Source organism: Vicia villosa, unplaced genomic scaffold, assembly GCF_029867415.1.
Source record: "Vicia villosa cultivar HV-30 ecotype Madison, WI unplaced genomic scaffold, Vvil1.0 scaffold7, whole genome shotgun sequence".
Classification (NCBI taxonomy): Eukaryota; Viridiplantae; Streptophyta; class Magnoliopsida; order Fabales; family Fabaceae; genus Vicia; species Vicia villosa.
The window spans coordinates 565,743-577,333 of record NW_026706810.1 but is presented as its reverse complement, the minus strand read 5'-3'; the positions used below and the strand labels follow the sequence as shown (position 1 = coordinate 577,333).

The 11,591-nt window shown below is 34.2% G+C and overlaps 1 long non-coding RNA gene across 1 annotated transcript; it reads right to left on the bottom strand.

Annotated features, from left to right (window-relative positions):
• Positions 1-9,582: 9,582 nt before the first annotated feature.
• On the bottom strand, positions 9,583-11,309 carry LOC131643105 (uncharacterized). The gene is made up of 3 exons (XR_009296133.1): positions 10,763-11,309; positions 10,519-10,641; positions 9,583-9,673 (listed from the first exon to the last, which is right to left on the bottom strand). It is a non-coding gene; the product is annotated as an uncharacterized LOC131643105 (long non-coding RNA).
• Between the last annotated feature and the right edge of the window lie 282 nt (positions 11,310-11,591).

Sequence of the window (11,591 nt, the reverse complement as noted above, 5' to 3'; positions counted from 1 at the left end):
AAAATCAACATTTTATATGGGCAACCGACTATTGAAATTGTAAAACGTAGGACTGGGCACCTAAGGAAGAAATATTCAAACAAATTGTGATGAACATAATAGACAAACTACTTTTTATTTTATTTAGTCTATATTTATATTTCCTGCTATGTAATTTTAACATGATCAGACTTTAAATATTTGTTAAGTCGCGTTTAAACATTAATCCTAACAAATGTTTCTTATTGTTTAATTGTGCGGGAAGAATATGAATCGTATTTTGACTAAAGGTATACATCAGAAGAAAAAATTGATGAATCCTCCTAAAGTTGGATGTAATATTTTCCAAACAAATTTCCTAATGAGTTTCTGCTCGAATTGATACATGTTTCTTGTTATGCGGGATTATAAGCCAAGTCCTTCCTCCGAGCTCCTACGGTAAGAATTTTAGTCCCCAACTTCAACTAGCTAGCTAGATTGTCGTTTCAACCTCCAACATTTGGTTGAGTGAGAGTTTTGACCCCCACTTCAGCAAGTTGAGTTTCCCCTTCAAGCTACAACACTTGGTTGGTTGAGCATTTTGGCCTTCAGTTTCAGCAAATCGAATTCTCCTTCTAAGTTCCTAAGCTTGGTTGATTATGAATTTTAACCCTCATTCGGTAAGTCAGATTCCACCTTAGTGTTTGGACATGAACATTTACCATAATGGACTTTTGTTGACTATGGTATGGAATCCCCCATCTCCCGTCTCGATAGGGGGTATACATGTAAAGACTTTGACGTTTATTTCGGTAAGAATTTAAAGTTTAGAATAATGTATATTTCAAGAGGTGATCTGAGAGTTTTATAATTTTAAAAATATTGTATTAGGCTTGAGTCAAACTAAAGCTCAATCAAAAACATTTGCCCTCCAAGGTAAATCTAAAAAAGATCGAGACAGGTTTGATGAGCAGCCATATGGTAAACATGTTTGCTTTTGAAGCATCCTTTCTTTGCGGTTGTGAATCTAAATTATATATCGTAATACCAATATTATACATCTTTAGTACCAAGGTAAAATTTTTAAATACGACTAAATTGTCTGCGACAAGAGAAAAACAAACATAGGCTCAGCTCAGTCCACAAAGTTGACGACCACGTTTTTTGTTGCTGTCTTTTTCATGTCTTTTACCATGCTGTACACTTAAGCAAGCAGCCCATATGCTATAATAATCGCAAACAAAAGCATGTTGCTTTGAATATGCATGACCAGAGCAAAGGCATATTCTCTAAGAAACCACTTGGTTGCTTATCAATATTCAATTTGAAATATCTCCATGCTTAGGATTTTGTTGACGTAATACATATATATCATGCGGACTTACTTAATTAGAAGAATTTTAACAAAATTTAATGTGTGTGGTATTGATGTTAACTGAAAATAAACAAGGTTGTTAGTTTCGCTTCAACTTGTAAATATAAAAGTCAAGCAAGTTGGCCATGATAAGGAAACAATTTTGTCAGCAACTTGAGCAGTGTGAAAGAAGATTCGATTGCGTCAAGCTACATGCCAAATGGGGAAGAGAAATAAAAAATGGTTGCTATTAATATATTGTGTATAGGAGGACCCGAGTAGTAACAAGGGACAAAACTTTACACTATAATATGATGTTAAATTAAATGAGTTTTAAATATGATTATGATTCCAAATATTGTTGGGTTCACACATGAATATGATTAGGTAGGTATACATCAACTATGAACGAATTTTATTTTATGTTGGATATACGAAATACTCATCCGAAATTTTATATATATATATATATATATATATATATATATATATATATATATATATATATATATATATATATATATATATATATATATATATATATATATATATATATATATATATATATATATATATTCATAGCACATGAGTGACTCCATTGATGGAGAACAAAGAGAAGAGAAAATGTTCAGTGAACAAGAAGAAGAAGTGAAAGTATCATTCATTGATTGATTTATCACACAAGATACAATATGCTATATATAGCATCTAAGTATAACTGTCTTAGATACAGTTGCAATAACTGCCATAACAAACTATCTAACTAACATGTAGAAATAGTATTCTAATACAAGCTAGCTAATGGTATGCACCATGGTCATGCATCACATGCAAACCCTAATATCACGTGTCATTTGCTAATACCCCCTCACAAGCTTGAGGTTGGTAAATGTCGACCAAGCCAAGCTTGCCCAAACAGTCATTAAAAGGACGAGGACCAAGTGCTTTGGTGAAGACATCCGCAGCCTGTTCATGAGACCGCACAGGAAGGAGACGCATAACTCCAGCTTGAAGCTTCTCACGTACTAAATGGCAATCAATGTCCAGATGCTTAGTTCTCTCATGAAACACCGGATTCGACGAAATTTGTATAGCACTTTGGTTGTCGCAGTATAAAACTGGTAGTCTGGAAGGTTGTTGATGAAGATCATGCAAAAGGAAGCACATCCACTGAAGCTCTCGAGTAGCAGACGCCAGTGCTCGATACTCCGCTTCGGTGGAAGAACAACTGATAGTTTGTTGTTTCTTGGATTTCCAAGAGACTAAGGAATTACCAATAAAGAAACAATAACCGGAAACGGAACGTCGTGTGTCAATGCAGCCACCCCAATCAGCATCACTGAAACCCAGAATCTGCAAGTCAGATGTAGCTGAAAGAAAAACACCACGAGCAGGAGAACGCTTCAGATATCGAAGCACACGTGTTGCAGCTCTATAATGTGTCTCAGTGGGAGCACTCATATATTGGCTCAATTGCTGTGTAGCAAAGGCAATGTCAGGGCGAGTTGTGGTGAGGTAAATGAGCCTCCCAACAAGCCTTCTATATGCAGTCACATCAGGGAGCAAATCACCATTGTTTTGGTGAAGACGAACTGAAACGTCCAAGGGAGTAGAGGCAGGTTTGCATCCAGTTAAACCAGCATCATTAAGTAATTCCAAGCAATATTTCCGTTGACAAAGAGTGATACCTTTGGAGGAACGTGCAACCTCAAGGCCTAAAAAAAACTTTAAGTTTCCCAAATCCTTGATTCTGAAAGTTTGATGTAGAGCTTGTTTTAAAACAGCAAACTCATCCAATGATGTTCCAGCAAGAATTATATCATCAACGTATACGAGCAAAGCTAAGAAAGAGGTGGAACTGGACCTTATAAAGAGAGTGTGATCTGCAGTAGCATGCTTGAAGCCTTGATTCTTGAGAAATGCTGTTAACTTCTCAAACCATTGCCGGCTAGCCTGTTTTAGCCCATAAAGCGATTTAGTGAGTTTGCACACTTGACCCGGTTTTGGAGCTACAACACCTTTAGGGATCCTCATGTAAACTGCTTCATTTAAATCCCCATGTAAGAAAGCATTGTTTACATCAAGTTGATGTAGATGCCAACCATGGATTGCTGCCAAAGCAAGTAGCACACGAATAGTGGTTAGCTTGGCAACCGGAGAAAACGTTTCAAGGTAATCCAAACCTTCAGTTTGGTTGAACCCCTGAGCAACAAGACGAGCTTTGAATCGCTCTATAGAACCATCAGCTTGCCTCTTAATTTTGTAAACCCACTTACTGCCAATAGTGGATGCATCTTGAGGCAAATCAACAAAATCCCATGTATGGTTGTTATTGAGTGCATCAATTTCAGCCTGCATGGCTGCAACCCATCGAGAATCTCTAGAGGCAGTCAGGTAATTATTTGGTTCGACCTCAGAGGAAAGAGCAAGGATATAGGCTTGGTGACCAGGTGATATGTTGGAAAAGGACAGACATTCTTCAATAGGATATTGGCAAGTGACATTGTTGGAATCACACACATAGTCTTTCAGATGAGCAGGAACCCGTGTCAGCCTGCTTGGTCTTCTATTTTGCTCAGTTGTAAGAGAAGGTGTAAGAGAGGGTGGAGGAGCAATACCAGAAGGGGAAGCTTCATAGGTAATGATGGGCTCAGACTCAATGTGTGATGTAGGCTCAATGCTTGCAGTGAGCTGTGCAGACTCATCACCAGAGGATATCGCTTCAGAAATCGAAGCATCATCCGAATCATGAAGAATCTCAGCATTGAGATCTTGGCAATCATTAGAGGCATGTGGAACTGAGGGAATAAGCTCACTTTCGTGCGTACCTGTGCCAACATATATATCTGTAGGAATGTGTGCATCAGAGGATGTAGAAAAAGGAAAGATCATATCAAAAAACTTCACATTTCTGGACACAAATATGTCTTGAGTTGCAATGTCTAAAAGAACAAAGCCCTTCATACCTTGCTTATGTCCCAAGAAAGCACACTTGCGTGCTCTTGCATCAAACTTATGCCTATTAGTTGGAAGAGTGGATGCATAACTCAAGCATCCAAAAACTCTAAGAGAGCTCAAGTCAGGTATTGAGCCATACATGACCTCAAAAGAAGATTTGTTACCCAGGATTTTTGTAGGAATCCTGTTGATGAGATAAACAGCATGAATAATAGCATATGACCAGAATTTCTTTGGCAGTTTTGACTGAAACATAAGGGCACGGCTTATGTTGAGAATATGTTGGTGTCTCCGCTCAATCCGGCCATTTTGCTGAGGTGTATACACACAGCTTTTCTGATGAACAATGCCCTTTGAGGCATAAAACTTTCCCATCAAAAATTCAGGGCCATTATCACTGCGCACAACCTTAATTCGTTTATTAAACTGTGTCTCAGCCATGTTGACAAACTCCATTAACTTGTCACCAACTTCCATCTTAGATTTCATCATCACAACCCACACATGTCTACTATGATCATCTAATATAGTTAGAAAGTATCTAAACCCATGCACAGAGATTGTATTAAATGGTCCCCATATGTCAACATGTATTATATCAAATGAATTACATGCATTGCTGCTACTAACAGGAAAAGATAAGTGCTTTTGTCTAGCTTGTTGACATACATCGCAAGCCTTATGAATACTACTAGGGATATAGCTATATACATTGCTCATGCATTGCATCCTGTCATGTGACAAATGTCCCAGCCGTAGATGCCACAAGATAGCTGGTGAAGTTTCCTCCCTTTTTGTAAAAATACTTGAAACAAAGCCTGTATCCTGAGCTCTATTTGCTGAGTATGGTTGAGCCTCCAGGTAGTATAATCCATTCAGCTCACTAGCTGAACCAATCCTCTTCAAATCTTTCTTTTCCTGTATGATACATTTGTTAGATTCAAAAACCAAACTACAATCTTGCTCTTTGCAGAGTTTTGAGACAGATATCAAATTGACCTCAAACTGTGGTAGATATAATACATCTTGAATAATAAACTCTTTGGAAATCCTGACTTGTCCACGTATAGAGGTGGATATGGAATTTCCATTAGGAAGGTTTACAATAATAGGACTGATCTTATCATGTTTTAAGAACCAATCAAGTTTATTGCATATGTGATGTGTGGCACCCGTATCCAAAATCCATCTAACAGCATTATCAATATTGAAACTAGCAATGTAAGATTTACCTCCCTTTGCCATATTGACTGAAGCTGTATTCTTCTCAAGCAGCATCATCAAGCTATTGTATTGCTCCTTTGTCAACGTCAAATTTCCACTATCATTGGATTTCATGGATGCTTCATCTCCAGTTGCTTCTACTTGGTTGATGTGTGCTGTCCCTCGACTAGGATTAGGAGGATAGCCATGCTTCTTGTAGCATGTATCAATAACATGGCCAATTTTGCCACAATGTGTGCACACCTTGGAATTACTCTTGCCTCTTCCTGCACCATTATTTCCATTGCTCTTAACTATTGCATTATTGCCTTTTCCTTTACCAAACTGCTTCGTGCTATCAACAGCATTTATCATGCCACTACCTTCGTCTGCAGTGCTACCTCCGGACAAAATCCCTCCAGTGCCACAGATCTTTCTTTCTTGCTGCAAGACCATGGAAAACACTTTGTTTATTTGAGGCAAAGGTTCCATCAGCAGCACTTGAGACACAACTCCATGGTACTCTTCATTCAACCCTATCAAGAATTGAATTATACGATCTTCTGCCCTAAAGCTTCTGCTATTTCTCATTGCAAGGCAAGCACAAGGTACAGGACACGTGCAGCTTGGCATTGGCCTGTATTGATCGAGTTCCTCCCATAAGCTTCTCAATTCCGTGAAGTAATCAGAGATCCTTTTGCTTCCTTGCTTCAAGTTTGAGATTTCTTGATACAATTGTGCAACACGTATCTTATCTCCTCTCATGAAACGATCGCGAAGATCATTCCACACATCCACGACATTCTCGATGAACACCACACTCTGTGCTATTGAAGGCGTTATCGAATTGATAATCCAAGTGTGCACTAGATTGTTACACCTCTGCCATGCAACATAGTTCAAATTATCACTATCTGGAACCTCTATTGTTCCATCTACGAATTGAAACTTGTTTTTCATGGCCAAGGCTCTTCTCATCTTCATGGACCATGCATGGTAATTATCTCCGGATAAGGGTGGTGTAACACATACCGTAGAGGAGTTCTCTGATGGATGGACATAGTATGGATCGAGTTGATCCTGAAACTGGTTGTTGTTCTTCTTCCCAGCCATTAGAAGAAATGGTGCAAAGAAAGGGTGAATCAATGAATGAAAGAATGAAAGAATCAAGATCTTCGTGAATGCAAAGACTCACTGAAGAAAACTAGGTTAAAGACGAAGAAAAGAGAAAGATGAAGCATAAGCTTCAAATCAAATCGCAGCGGAAACAGAACGGGAGTAACCCGCTCTGATACCATCATAGCACATGAGTGACTCCATTGATGGAGAACAAAGAGAAGAGAAAATGTTCAGTGAACAAGAAGAAGAAGTGAAAGTATCATTCATTGATTGATTTATCACACAAGATACAATATGCTATATATAGCATCTAAGTATAACTGTCTTAGATACAGTTGCAATAACTGCCATAACAAACTATCTAACTAACATGTAGAAATAGTATTCTAATACAAGCTAGCTAATGGTATGCACCATGGTCATGCATCACATGCAAACCCTAATATCACGTGTCATTTGCTAATATATATATATATATATATATATATATATATATATATATATATATATATATATATATATATATATATATATATGATCAAATGACACCAAGGTGTCAAAGTTTAATTTGACACCAAATCTCAACCGTTAAAATAATTGATCAAACGGCGATGCTGAATAGCCTATCTTTTAGGAGAAAAATATGCTATGTATTTTTTTATTATTATTTTATTTCATTTAGCATCACCGTTTGATCAATTATTTTAACGATCGAGATTTGGTGTCAAATTAAACTTTGACACCTTGGTGTCATTTGATCCTATCTCTATCCCTATATATATATATATATATATATATATATATATATATATATATATATATATATATATATATATATATATATATATATATATATATATATATATATACACTAGTGCTTATACCCGTGCGTGGCACGGGATAAAATTTTTTTATGTAAGAGAATTATTTTATGATTTATTTCTTAAAACCTTTTCCTCATATTTCAAGAGGATTTAATAGAAAATAATTAGCAAAATAAAAAAATAAATAAAAGAAATTATGTCAAAGACATACCCCAACAAAAAATTCTTTTACATAAAAAATTAAATGTGAACCGGCAAAATATTGTGAACGGGTGTGTTTTGTTTGTTTTCATAGATCAAGTTAATTAATTATTGTTAATAAATAAAAAATAAAAAATAGTAGTTATGAATTAACAAAAAAAATTAATTAAACAATAAAAATAATTAAATGATTTTTTTATTTAATACTAAAAATAAGCTAAGGTAATGATAAATTAAATTATTAACTATAATTATTAAATATTTATATAAAAGAAAAGGTTTGCAAAACATAAAGCATGATTTTTATACACAATAAAATTAACCCAAAAATTAATTTTATTCTAAAAGCAAGATTTTTCATATATATATATATATATATATATATATATATATATATATATATATATATATATATATATTAAAAGCAAAAATTTTAAAAACTATTATTAAAAATTATAAGTCATAAAATTGTTTACTTAAATTAGAATGTTGGCTAAGTCAATTCTCTCAAAAATTATTGGTCTTAAAATAATTTACAATTAAAATCATATAAATAACTATTATAATATTGAATAATAAAAAAATTAAATGACAACGAAATGAATCAAAGGAGATTGGATACTTCATACATTCAAAGCTTCGTTAGTGCAACCAGGAAAAAAGATGTTGAACTTGGCAGCTCCACAAAGTTATATGCATTATCATGCAGCAGTATTAATATTTGTACATTCTGTCATACTATGTAAAATTGAATGTTGGAAACTATTCAAGTTTTGAAAACTATTACAATGAAAATTTTGAGACTTCCCTAAAAGAGATATATGTTTAGATTTTAGTAGGATAATTGGCAGCACAAAGCACAAACAACACATGAGTAGTTTCAGTTACAACAATACTAAAAAACAATTGAATCTAAATACATGAATTTCTTTCACCATAAATACACACTTTGTTTAGTCAAAATACAATTTATCTTTAGTCCAAATTGACTTTCAATCATGTTTAGTAGTCCATATACTTTTTTTATAGCTTAGCGAGTTGCTTTCATTCAAGGAGAACTGTGAGAACTAATTAAAAAATATCTAATATTAAACAACTGGACTGTGGAGTCTGTATACAATATAGCTTAAATTTATGTTTCTATTTTCTAACTCTCAACTTAATATTGTTCTAAATTCAAATAAACTGATATTTCCTTATCATATAGGATACAGACCATGTATCTAAACTGGTTTAACATAAACACAAACACAACAATAGATTAAACAATGAAAAACTAACAGTCTGGAAAAAAGTTGTTTAGCCTTATCATTTAGCAAAAGACATAGGTTTGCATTATAGAGAAACTATAACAAATAAATCTCTCAAACATACTCATTCGGTGTAAGCAATATAAAAACTAAATAAAATCCAAGTCATGATTGAGTATATCAACAAACAGAGTTGAAAATGGTTGTTCAGTTTTAATGACAAATATCAAAAGTGTGACAGACAAACAGTTCCATTACTCATGTGCTCATACAGTAAGCAACCGAACCCCGAACACGCTTCAAATAGAAGAACCATGTTTGGATGCCTTATGCTAATCACAACTTCAATCTACATGAAACAAATGTAAAATAATAATTAATTGATTCATTTAAATAATCTTTAATTTAATTCAATAATTTGCATACCTCGTGTTGAAATTGCAACCATCCTTGAGCTGCAACGGGTTTCAACACTTTTATTGCAAATGCAGTGAGATCTAATTCAGCCTTATAGACTGGTCCATAACCTACTTCACCAACTTCAGTGAGTTGGAAAAGTATTTTGTTGCTTCTTCTATTTCCTCAATAGCGTATCTTCGATACCTAGCCGAACCTTGTAAGAAACTGCTTAATGGTACAACACACCATGCTAATTAATCCAAACTGGCACGTTTCAATGTCAAAGTATAGAACTGCAAGAAATTCGCAAATTAACTACAAATATAATGTTCTGCATCTCTCTTACATGATCTACGGAGCTCATCAGCCCTAACACGAACCTCGTCATTGCAACGCCATATAGACAGCTACAAAAGTATATAAAAGCAAGTGTTTAAGAACAATCTCTTTGATGCTTATTGAAATTTTATTAACACAGTAGACAACAATAAAATCAGGAAGCTGGAAGGGTTGTTTCTCAATACCTCTTTTCCCCTGCAAACTCAATATAAATATTATAAGATTCAAATAACTCATGAGCACATGATTATGAAGTTATGTGGCCAGGCCTTATTAATTATAAAACACTGAAGAAAACAGGAATTCAGCCCGGGAATTATGCACGGTGAAAGGTATATGAAAATACAAATCATAACTATTAGCACCTTAGTTATAAATAAATGTTAAATGAAATTACACAAAAAAAGGATAAATGACTATACGCCCATGTTATACACAAAGATAAGAGAAACCATATCAAAGTTATCTTTCTAACTCTATCGATACACTCACATATAAGTAGATCATAACCCTCATAACTATTTGCAACTCTAAAGAGGAAGCCTTCATTCTCAAATTAGACATGGCCTCATTCAGTTCATCAATCTTTGTTTTCATCTCATTCTATGAGAAAACACAAATGTAGATAATGTTGAAACATTTAAATGTGTTTAGCTAAAACCAAAGAGTTAGTTAAAAAGCTAGGATAATGCAATGTGATAAAAACTATTAAGTCAGTACTTCGATAAAATAAAATTTTCTTATGAAATATGGAAAATGTCATTACTTGATAATATTCGAGTACAGATAATGTTGACACAAATGTAGATAATGTTGACACAAATATAGTACTTTTAACCAATGTAAACAACTAAGCATAGTAGAGATTGCAAACTTAATACTTTCCTATCATGAGTAAGCTACTTATACTCACCACTATCACTGTATTTCTTCTTAGTCGATTCAAGATCTGTCTGAAGCTTTTATTTTCTTCCCTTAAATCATCTTACACATTGCTTAAGTCTCTTGATGAGATCCACCACATTCTCCATTTCTTCTACAAAACAAAAAGCAAAAAAACCAAACCCAAAAACAAAACCAGTTTAACTAACAACAAAAACCAGTGAATAATCAAATTAAAAATCACCAAACTAACACAACACAAACAATACACATACCTCAGTATCACGAGGAATCTCTCCCTTTTCATCTTCTCATCCAACAAAGCATCTACTTCCTCTTCAGTAAAATCGACAATACTACCTTCAGATCCATCGGAAGAACCACCACTACTAACATCATTGACTTCCGATTTGTTGTTGAGTGCACCAAATGGAACCCTACCTCTACCCAGTCCCATCAATTTTTCACCAAATGATCTCGCCACTATTACGCAAAACACATGAATCACCTTCACCCGACACCGTCTGAAAATTGACCTATTTATAGATACGAATTCAACACAAATCAACATATTACTGACTCGGGTTTGGGAAAAGATAAACCATTGATGACAGTTGAAGTGAATCGATGGAAAGATGCATCGGAATACATGGAATATGAGATGAATAAGGAATGGGAAAAGAGAAAGCATTGATTTTTTTAAGGACCCGAGGTTGATTGGAAGTGGAAAGGATGGATTTACTCAGTGATTTATTTAGGAACACAAGTTGCAAACCGCGTATTTCCTTTTTTCGGCATTGATGCATGCTCTTGTGAAGCTGAACCGACAACAATAAATTCAATACATAAGCCCAAGAAAAATTTGAACGTGAATGGCCCATTTAATTATAAAAACTTAAATATTCTGATAATAATATTTTATAATAATTAATAATTAAATAATTTTTTTAATTATAGAAACCTTTCCTTTAATAGCTAAAATAAAAATAGTATATAGTCTAATATGTTGACACTTGGCAAACTTGCCAAAGAACTCATCTAGCTTTATTATATTGTATGATTGTATGATATATATATATATATATATATATATATATATATATA